Genomic DNA, 12,273 nt, shown 5'->3' with positions numbered 1-12,273 from the left:
ATGTCATTTAAAAGTATTATTATTTATACGAAAAAGATACACGCAAAGTAATTTATAGTGATTCAAGACAAAATGCTTTAGTTATATAATGAAAATCCAAAATTGTATAATTGACTATTAAATTGGAATATTCAGCTAATTATAAATATTGAATGTGAATTATTTACTTTGATTCTTTTCTCGATGAATCCAGGCTAGTAGGCTGAAAAAACCTTTTTTTCAAATAGCGGATTATGATAGTGGGCAAAAGTTGTGTTTTGCCAGAACTTAGAAGCCCTCCAAATTTTAATCTCATTAGACTAAATATATTGTTCTGTGAAAACTCTTCAGTGTTCCGTTTTTAAACAATACCAATGAAGGTTGAAAATCCATTCAAAATCAGTAATTTCAGTCCTCTTATTGTTAATTTGTGCCGTAGTGATAACACATTACAGTTCTTATTCAGTTATTAATAAATATGGCTTTGAAAAAAGAAGAAAGAGGAAAGAGTAAACTATTTAAAAATGCCTTTTCATGAATAGTTGGGCGTATGCCTTCAAAATCAGCAGTAGAAGCTAACACGTTGATTTACTCAGCTTTTACATTTATCACAAGAAGCACATAAATCACTCGCTTGAAGTCTTATCTACAAGAAATATGCAGATGCTAAGAACTGTTCAAGATTTATTGAAAAAAGTTGGTCATTAAGAAGAAAAGTAGAAGATTTCAAGGCACCTCCGAAGACATTTTTCGACATTGCTGCATGCAAGTAAGCTGATTTAAATAATTGCAGATGCACAATAGATAAGAAAGTATCCATACTCAAACAGGCTTTCCTTTTTTATCAGAGTGCTCCAAAATTGGGGAAAATTGCTTTAGTAGATGTTCCTAAAACACACAAAATAAACAGCAAAAAAGAATAAGCAGATATTAGTCTGACAAAATAAGACTTGTAATTTCTTGATTATAATATTGAGGCCTCATGTTCTTCCTCTGTATAAGAGGGTAAAAGTTTTATCACAATGACAAAGAATAAAAAGGATCTTTTCTAATCTATTTGGGATTCATTGCAAAGAAACTTTTCTCGTGTCCAAAATATTTGGTGTCAGCTCTCATTCTCCGGCAATTATCTTATTATCAGCATTAAAAGATGCAAATATTCTTGAAACTTCCTTAATTATAGATAAACCAAAATCAGAAGAGAATGAAACAAAGTCCAAAAAGATCTGACAGAAGCAACAAGGTAAGAAATAGCCACCTCTAGGTCTCTACTTTGATGGGTTAAAGGATAAAATTCTAACTGGCGTTCAAAACTAAAAGATGTTCTATTGTAAAATTTGAATTGAGGAGCATATTTCTGTTGTCGAAAACCCCAAATCTTCATATTTAGGTCATGCGAATTCAAAATCTGGAAGCGCAGAAGACATTTTTAAATGCTTATTCGATTTTGGGTAAAATGAAATTAACGTAGGATGGAGTAAACTTCTTGTTTTTGGATCAGACGTCACTGTTGTTAACACGGGATGGAAAGGTGGTGTCATTCGTAAAATTGAAGAAAAACTTGATAGATGCCTTCAGTGGATCATGTGCCTACTTAATTTAAATAAACTTCCATTGTGAAACCTTTTCCACCACGTAGATAGAGTAAGAACTGGTTGCAAATGATGTTCGGTATTTTTTGGGAAGGAGTGTGCCAATTTTGGGCCCAATTTGTCCATCTCAGAAAAGCTTGTTATCCCATATTTTTTGGTATGCTAATAAAAAATGTGTTCTTACTTTTTTGTTAATTGCGTAGTTTCAGAAGTTATTTGTGGCTACTCTTGTTGATGTAAAAACAGACTTAGGATAGTGGGATGTTGTGAACATGTCATGGCAGTGATATAGTATGTAGGACATGCACAATATAAATAAATAATAAAAATACTCATTAAAAATCTATCGCTGGTACAAGTTCTGCAAGATTATTCTGATGAAGACGAATAATAAAAAATAGGAGGTGTTAGATTCAGCATCTATAATTACTTTATCACTTCTTAATAAATGCAAATATTCGATGACAGTACTGTTTATTTATCGTGTAACAAACGCATAATAATAGAGACTAAAACCAGAATCCTAAATGACATTGGCGCCCAGCTCTCAAACGCTATAAAATCTGTTAACTGCTTTTATGGTCCAATTATTTTAGATCCAGGCCCCTCTCAATCATGCACGATTAAATACTTTCGCAAATAGGATAATGAGAAAATATATCTCGATGTCAAAACCATCCTCTGAGCTTAAAATTTTTGTGGAAATCATAATCAGGGTCTATTTTCCGATGTGGTTTCACATAACACTTGCTCAGTCAAAGACGGTGCAAGTTATCTTTTCAAAACTATCTAAAAATCCACGTACTTACAAAAAATTATTTGAAATTGGTTAATGATAACATTACGCGGAATGCTTTTTTCGCTTCCCTAGAGAAAGTGCACCTCAGAAAGTTAACGGATGATGTATTGCGCATCTTCAAGATTCATAAGCTTAATTTCAAAACTAAAGATTACGTCGATATGATTATAATGGTCAAAATATAGAATTACATGCCCTCTAGTGCTTCATCTGTCAATAAATGATCTTAAGGAAAGGCATTCTAATTTTGCAGATTCTAAACCAGGCAGTGGGATGCACGGTCATACTCTCCAAGACAGCTCCTGAAAAAGTAGGCCGAAGTCCTTCAAGAGACGGTTACTTTAGGTCTGTTTTAGAATCAAGGGCAAGAAATCTAAAATTTGAAAGCAAAAAACAGTTCATACAGTTTACATAGTGCTACAGTATGATTGGTTGGATGGGTGGAATAATGGGAGGAACCGATTGTACATTTAACTCCACGTGATCGGGTCTGGGTCACTATGAAGTGAGCAAAACAACGCACAATTGAAATGAGAATATGAATCGTTGAATAGTTCTTCATTAGAATTAATAGTATAACACAAAATTTTTAAAGTTGTTTGCTTAATCATTCACGAATATACATTTTTAGCTAGTTTTCTCGTTTCCCTTACTTCATTTTTCAAGGCCACATTTATAACTAAAAGAATGAGGAGTGTAATGTGTTAGAATTATCGCACTAATTAACGATACAAATATAAAAATTAACGATGTAGAATTCATTATTAAATTTTACATTATATTATTATTACTGGCTAGAAACGCAACTTTTAGGAGTTTTGAAAGAATGGAAGGTATTGTCCAATCAGGTTGAAATCTTAAAGGCTTATTAATTTTGAAAAAACTCAACTCATGCCCACTATTAGAATCCGCTTCTAAAATAAAAGGTTTTTTGGTTCCACTCTAGGATTCACGTCTCGCTACCCTACAGGACAGTCGGTACGAATATAGAATTATTTATTTCCCTTTAGCTTCACCTTATGTTTTTATGTCTGATAATTGGCTATGCTCTACCGATTACCTTCTTACACTTGTTTATACGTGTATCTAACTCCCTATTTATCTTTCCGTCAATAGTTTATATCAACTTGTTCAATTATCTCATCATTTTGGACGATGTTGCATATTAGATTTTCACTTTTCCTTCAAACACCATAAATTTCGTTTAACTTAAGTTAATTTTCTTGCTCACTTGTGCCATGCTTCCATTCAGTTTGTTAAATATTTTTTGCAAGTCTTCGATTGACTCTACCATAACAAACTTATCACCTGCGTTCACTTCTATCTATTTTTTTCTAAATAAACACATGCGCCACAAACTTTGTGCCTTAGTCTCAAACTTTTTTCTGTGATCTGTCTTAAGCTAAATACTTGATCCGTATGATCTTACTGGCATACATCCACTTTGGACACTAGGCTGGGGCGGAAAACCAACATTGTGCGTACAGGAAACGCCTAAATGCAGAAAAGTAGCCCAGTCCAATCCGAAACTCAGCGCACTTTGAAATTTTGAAATCGGATAATATCTTCAGTCTGTTCTTTGAGGGTTAAATCTCGAAATTTCACTAAAAACACTAAAATTTAAGGTTTTGCAAAAATGGGGTCAAAATCGATACCGATGCCTTTTAAGGGTGACTTTACGATGAAAAGTCATCAGAGGGTACTTAGAGGTCGGTACCGAGTCGCCAAACTCACCCCATGTCAATCCTCATGGAGGAGGAAATGGCTCAAAATTGCGTATTTTCGAGTAAACGCTTAAAGAATTGTGCGGTTCCTGGGTCATGTCTGTCTACGTGCACACGAGCGTCTGTGCATCCTCTACACTGAAGCTGGACCCCCCTGGTCGCCTGTCTCCTCCCCCCCTTCCTCTGGGTGAGGGTTGTCGTGACTTGTCAGAACTTGTCAATAGCTCGTACTGTCGGCTCACGCCTAATGTTCGTTCACTCGCAGGTGCTAGTTGACGTTGTCTTTATAGTTTCTTCTTCTCATTGTTTCGTCGTTGTAGAGATTCTGGTGTTAGAGTGTTTTAGAGTCTTAGATGCTAGTGTTAGAGATTGTGATTCTTCGGTAGAGATTTTGGTTCTGCTTGCACTCCCCTCTTTGGTTTGTATGCCACAGCATGTCGAAATTCGCAAAGAGAGACTTTGTGCAGTGTCCTATACTTGGTCCTCCAAAAGATTTTGGTCCGAACGTTTTTCCAACGAGGGCTGACGTTCTGCGATGTTGTCAGGGGGTTCGAAGGCAAAGGGCTGTCTTTCAGGAAAAGACAAGGAGCCTTCGTTCGGAGACATTGCCGAGGAAGTTCGTTCCAAACTAATAGTTATTTGGGAATATGCTTCTATCCCAACGGTCTCAGAGCTGCGCATTAAGGAATGTCTCACAAATCTTCATAAAAAATACACTATGTTGAAAAATTCATTGAAGATTAAAACAATTTCTCAAAGTAATAAGGATGTGAAAATCGCCGCCTTCAAAGAATACTGCTCTGAATTATTTAACATAGGCGCTTTTAAGTGCGTTGACTTGTCTAGATGCTCCTGTCCCAAGGAAAAGAAGATTCCAGCCGTAGAGCATGCCTTCTATCTTGAGCAAAGAGGTAAAAGACTCATGGGAATCGCCAGCGTAGATGTCTCTGAAACAAAAAGAATACATAAGAGAGCAGAACGTAATGCAAAAAAAGGCAGACTTGAACGGGGAGAGGGTGGAGAAAGCTTTCCTACTGCATCAGCCTCTACATCTTCTTCTCCGATTGATATGGATGTAGATTTATAATTCCTTCTTTGAGGAAGGTGAAGGTGATAATCCTCCTCCTGAAATTAAGGTAAAGGTTGATGCTTCTACCGACGATGACGATTTTCACGACATACCACGCAGACTTGTGCAGGGAAAATCATCGCAGGCCAGACTTGACTTATCTGGTATAAGTGAATATACTTGGTATAAGTGATATGGTATAAGTGAACGGGCTGTGGCACATTTAAGCTCGTTTGTACTCCTCGCTACCAATCGAGCAGGTACGATCTCCCCGGATATTTCTCAAAAAGTACCTGAGTGTCTAATCATAGATAAAAGTAAGATAAGGCGCGTGAAAATTAAAATGGACTCCAAGTTGAAGGAGGAATCACACCATGAGGATTCTATTCGTGGCTTATACTTTGATAGTCGGAAAGACGAAACATTCACAGCCTCCGGATTTATTAATGAGGAACACATATCTTTGGTGGCCGAACCAGGTTCTAAATACGTAGGCCATGTCGTCACACCATCGAGCCATGTTCAAGATGAGTGTGATTATATTTATAATTACGTAACAACAGAACTGAATAGAAGCTTCGATGTTGTAAAGTTTAAACAAGTTGAGTGTGACTTACCTGAGATTGAGGCCACTGATCTCAAATCAGATCAAAGGAATCTTTATGAGATATCAGATGCCATACAGTTCGAAGCGAGCTCTCCTGAACTGGCCTCCCGAAAGATAGGTCCCATCAACATGGCTCGCTGGCTAACAACTGCAAATAGAATTCTGAGATTATACATATCAACAAAAAGACCCACAAACAAACTGCAAGTATTAGTTGAATACTTACTCACAGTATACGTACCTCAGTGGTTCCACATCAGACGGGATAAATCTATCGCTGATGTGAGTCGGCACCTCTTCCAAGCAATCAAATTGTCAACATTTCTTCCTCTGAAGTACCGAAATGTGGTAAACACTTCCATTCAGACAAACGGCTTCTCTGCCATGCCAGAAAATATACTTCTTGAAATGGTAACCGACCCTAGGCTTACTGTTCGCCAAGACGCACTCATCAAAATCCTGGAAACAAAATATAAGCAACAGACAACTGTTAGATACAATATTGTGCCAAAAATTAATTTTGGAGCTAATGATTACACAGAAATGATTGATTGGGAGAAGACAGATTTTTCACTTACCGTACCGCGAGTTTTAATTCCTATAACAGAGGATCAATTTACCGCTAAACTGTCTACGGCCGATGGCTTGGTACCAGACTGGGACTTTATATCTTTCCCTTGTCACACAGTGGCGGTGGAAAGAACTGTTAGACTGGTAACAGAGGTGTCCAGACAAGGCATCGGTCCCGAGGCTCGGGACCGACAGATACGCGCCACACTTCTTTCTCGAAAGACTTTCAACTTATTTGACACTAAGAAAGACCTTGTGGGTGTAATTAATGACTCTAACACTTAAATAAGCACGTTCTACATATGGTTGGTTGGTTGGGTAAAGTCAACCTTGGAAGGCATTGGAATCGATTTTAAGCCCATTTTTACAAAACCTTAAATTTTAGTGCTATTTAGTGAAATTTCGAGATTTCACCCTCAAAGAACATACTGAAGATATTATCCTATTTCAAAATTTCAAAGTGTGCTGCGTAGCGGATTGGACTGGGACACTTTTCCGCACCCAGGCGTTTCGTGGACGAACAATGTTGGTTTTTCGCCCCAGCCTATTGGACACTCCAAATATTTTCTTCCGTTATTTCACTTCCTTTAAGAATACGTGCTTTTGATTATGCTTGACTTTGATTATTCATGAACTGATACCTCTGTTATTATTGCAGTTGTTTTTATTTCCCCTTCCTTTGCATTTCGGTACGATAATAGGTTTTTTCAGTCATCTGCAACTTCTCTTATCTACATACATACATTCATCGATTCGCACAGCCTGTTAGGTATGTAGGTTCCACTTATTAAAGCATTTAAAAATTATTACTGTCTACTCTAGCAACATGACCTTTTTTAAAATCTTAATTATATCCCAATTCACAGTGTTAGACTATCCCAATTGAGTTTTCTAACTTATCGTGTTATATATCGCACTTGTGGAGCCCTGTAGCTTCACCTCCTAATAACCCCTTTGAGAGTCTCTCAATGCATGTAGTATCTCATCGTTATCATATATTATTATACCCTTGCTACTTCTCAGGCTGGCTAACTTTGTACTTCTCCTTTCTTATTTACTGCTAATCGCCAATTTATAAAACAGTTTTTTGCTGCTTTCAAAATCAATTTTCTTTTTCCTGCTGTTCTTATTTTATCTTTAGTTTCCTTGACCAATATTTCTACTTTCCTTTTTTTGTGTCTGTAATTATTTGTAAGACTATTTCTTTCCTTATTAATAAGGCCTGTGGTATTCAACTTTCCGTTATACGATTTTCTCTTTTCTTGAGCGGCTAGTTGGAATTCATAATTTTGACACGTATGATCAGACATTCATCCTACAACCCTAGTACCACACACTTCAGTCGCACTCTTAACAATGACATCCCGGATCATAGTCGTTGCGCCTTCTATAATTGTATTGTTTATTAGCCCCTTCTAAGTCATCTCATTTATGCGTTTGCTTATCCTTTTTTCAAAGTATTGCGTTCAGAGATTCCCATGATCCTTCTATATTTTAATATCTCTCTTATTCATTTCTCCGCAATAGCAAAGTTAATTATACTGTGGCTATCACCTCTGCAACAGGTGTACACGTGGATCATTTTATGTCTAAACTATGTATTTTAAATAAGTGAGCCCTTTTTTTTAGCATAAGCTAACGAATTTTCTTCTGTTATCATTTGTTTTTGAATCCCTAAAATTATCTAGCACCCTTTCTGTACTTCGACGTTGGACGCCAACCCATCCGTTCATATCTGCTACTGGAATATGATTCTTTCAAAATGATCCCGTTGCTTTATTCAACCCCACAGTTCGTAAACCATACATTATTTGTAAGCATATAAAACATTGGAAGGTTCTACATTTTATAAAGCTGTTTTTGTGGTAAACATGAAAAAAGGAGTTTAATGGTACTTTTATGCTTTTGAGTAAGGTAATTGTAACATTATCAGTGTATTTTTAGTTACAAGTTAATGTTTAGTTATTATTTGTTATAAATTATAATATTAAAATTAAGTAATATTCCTATAATCAAATTCCGTTGCTGATGTAAGATTCTATAGTAGCTTATTGAGATTTCGAGGTAAAGATTAAATTTTACAATTCAAGAGCGAACGGCTCGTAGCAAATAATGTACCAAAAAGAAGTAGGTTGAAAATTATTTATGGCAAATTTTACGATTTTTCAAATTATTTTAAACACGAAGTAGCTTTTCGCATTAAGAAAAATCTTAACCTTCGTAAAGTTTTTGTAATTGTACCTTCTCATGATTTTTTATACAAAAAATTAATTTTTTGTAGACCTACCAGTGATTTACGTCAAAGTGTAAAGAAAGAATGCAATCTTGTAACGTGTGAAGACATCACCTGATATAACATGAATTATCTAATTCTGCGGCCAGTTCAATCGTGCGTTTAAAATTTATTCCTAACCTAAAAATCTCAAAAAGTTGTGATCGCATTTTAAATCAGCAATAGAATTCGATCACAAAAATTATAACAAATTCCTTAATTTATTGTAATATTATTTCATGATTGTGCACATATTAATTTCAAGTAACAAGTAAAACATTAATTTATAATTAAAATACACTTATGTTATATAATAAACTCACTCAGATGCAAAAAAAGACCATTAAACCTCTCACACTTCACCTTTACTACTGAAACAGCTTCATAAAATGTATAGGCTTTCAAACTTTTATATGTTTTCAAATAACTTATGGTTAAAAACAGTGAGATTTAATGATATATGATAATATATTCCCTTTAATGATCGGCGGCACTGGAATGCCCTTTTTTTCTTATAGCATGGCTATTATTTAACAATTTCAGATCTACTTTGCATAAAATAAATCTATTTTATCAGAGAGATAGTGTTACTTACTAAAATCGTGAAAATTGACCTTGCAAAAGAAAAGGTATAAAGAAAACAGTTTTTATCACGAAAGAATGGAAGTTTTGCTGACAGAAATATAAAGGTTTCAACTTTAATGACAATACTTACAGTATAAAAATTTGATATTTTGACAGATAAAACAATATCACACAATCTAATTATAACAATTAGACGTAATTCAAGTTCAATATATATAAAATCTCATAAATAAGTGAGACCTGGCCAGGGGAGCAGGCCCGACGAAAATAATATTTACAAGTTCTTAGGTTATACGCGTGTCACAAGTTTCGTCGATAATTGATCGGCAATGTAGAACAGCCACTTATCTTGTGGGTTACATAGGAGAAACTATTAAATATTATTATTACCAGAGATGAGGTGGGAGATTGCTTATGCTGTGTATTTGATTTCGACCGACTTACCGCAGCGCGCCCTGTTTGACTTAGCCTTCCGGGAACTAGAATTAAAGGTCCAAAAGCGCGTCCTGTTTCCTTATTGTTATTTTTCGAGAACTAAAATGAAAGGTGGCTTACCTGCTACTCACTTCGTAAAACAGGGATTGGGGTTGATAACAATTATACATAATAAAATAATAAATTAAAAAAATGTATCAAATCTACTCCTTTAAAATTAATTATTTAACTAAGCTTTGGCTTTTATGATTTTTTCAACTAGAAAATGTTATCATCATAAAGATAATCTTGTATTTATTATCTCCAGTTCTTGGAATAGTATAATTATTAATTAATTTCTAATTAATACTGTGAATAATTATATCTAATTGTTTTGATACATGTTATTTGAATTTAAATTCATTAATTCTACTTCTTTCGGTTCAGCTGAAAGAAAATCTGAATTAGTGGTTACCATTTTTATTTTTTATCAAAAGTTTATTAATAATTGATATAACTATTATTTTTTGTGGAACTTTTCCTGAATATCGATACGATAAATTATTAATACTAATTTGAAAAGATTTTTACCTAAGATTTAAAATGTGATATTATATTTATAGTTAATTAAGTGGTTAATAATTACTAATATTTCACTAAATAATAAAGCTTTAACTTTGACAAATTTTTAATTGTAAAATTGTGATCGCTTCGAATTAATCATTATTTTTCAATTACATTATTAAATTTTGATCACTCTGAATTAGTCTAATTTTAAAAACTGAAGTTGGTCATTTGTTTTTCAGAGATTCTGATACAAAAATCGTTATCCTAAATCTTTCCGAAATGTTTGAAATCTTTGTAAAATCATTAGGATGTAACTGGAATTATTTGTTCAATCTTTGAAATCCAAACATACTTTCGAAATCGTAATTAATTATAAGTCTTCTATTTAATAGATATCAAAAAATAACTGCTTGAGCAAATGAAAATTGTGTGAACAAATAGAACTTTGTTAAACATTAAAAGAAATGTATGAAAATTATGTAATTATCATTATTATTACATATGTATATATACATATATATGTATGCATGTATGTATTTATGTATGTATATATGATATTAAATATACGTATTTAATTTTTCAATCAAAATAAAAAAAAACTTTCTGTACATAAAAATTAAGTGAAAAATGCATTTAACCCTTTTTTTTTAATAAAACCAATGTCAGAAGCCAAAAAACATTGCTTCGAAAATGATTTTTCAAAAAGTTTGTTTCCAGCGATGCATACTGGCTGAGAACATTTTTCTCTTAATTTTTTTTTAACAGAAATTTATAATTTAAAATTGTATATTGAATTTGAAAATTATCCTAGAATTATTATTATATAAACTCCTCATCTGTTAACAAAACATAATAATAATAATAATAATAATTTGAAATTTAAATAATATATATTAAAATAATTAGGTATAATTATTCATATTATTATTATTGTCAAAGTATTATTGTTCTAAAAACTGAAGATAATAAATTAAAAAATTTTATTTATTAAAGTAACATTTTATAGTTGAAAAAGTCAACAAAACCAATGCTTAGTTTAATAATTAATTTTTAACTGTAATGTGAAATTCAACAATTTCAAAGGAATACTTAAAAATGTATACATTGAAACATTTAGCAGGTAAGAATTAAAGAATTTTACAAGTTAATAGTTGAAGGGGTTTGTTGAAACTTGATTTTTATTGTTGAAGATTTATCATTTTAGTTCAAATTTATCTACTTGATTGAAAACCCATTTTTTTTAAATTTTAAATTAATTTCTTAAACTAAAAATAAATCTTTTTGGTTGAAACATTACGATTTTAGTTGCATATTTAGCTCTTTGAGTGGAAAATAAATTATATTGTTGGAAATTAATATTTTTATTTGAAAATTCAGCTATTTCATTTTTGGTTGAAGATTTATCTTTTGACTTCTTCAAGGTTAGTGGCTAAAAATTCATGCATTCTGTTGAAAATTTATTTTTGTTGTTGAAAATATGAATTTTTTTAAACTGGCAATTCAACTATTCCATTTATTCCATTCTTGTTTGTTTGTCAATTGAACTATTTTTCGTTTAAAATTCGCCTTTTTTTAAGAAAATGAATGTTTTTTTATGTAAAATTACAAAACTTAAACAATTACTTTTTTTAAACAGTGTTTTAACCGTAATAAGGTGCTAATTCTATTTTCGTAATTTTGGGCTCACAACTACGCAGCCATTCATACCAAGTATTCTTACAACAGAAATAGACCATAAAAGCAGGAAAATTTCCAAAATTGATTAGGTTCAACCTGCTATACGGACTATAGGCAAAGGTATATACGGTTCCTACTTAATTCCAGAAGAATGCTTTCTAGGTTTTCCCCGCAAGTAATTGAGGGGTTCAAACTTGAAAGGCCTTGCATAAATATGGGTCATATACGAGGGTGGATCAAATATAAACCGGAATTTTACAAATACTTTTCTTAGCCAATCGCAAGCACTCTCACAGTGTAGGTTCTTGTAATGTAGTGTACGAGGGTGGATTGATAAGTTTCCGGCCTGACCAAGAGATGGCGCCACTAGGCCTACCTTGAGATGGCGTTCTATAGTACCATCCTTAGATAGCTTGTA

This window comes from Belonocnema kinseyi, chromosome 1 (assembly GCF_010883055.1).
Source record: "Belonocnema kinseyi isolate 2016_QV_RU_SX_M_011 chromosome 1, B_treatae_v1, whole genome shotgun sequence".
NCBI lineage: Eukaryota > Metazoa > Arthropoda > Insecta > Hymenoptera > Cynipidae > Belonocnema > Belonocnema kinseyi.
The sequence above is the reverse complement of the archived record's forward strand: the minus strand, read 5'-3'. Positions refer to the sequence as shown.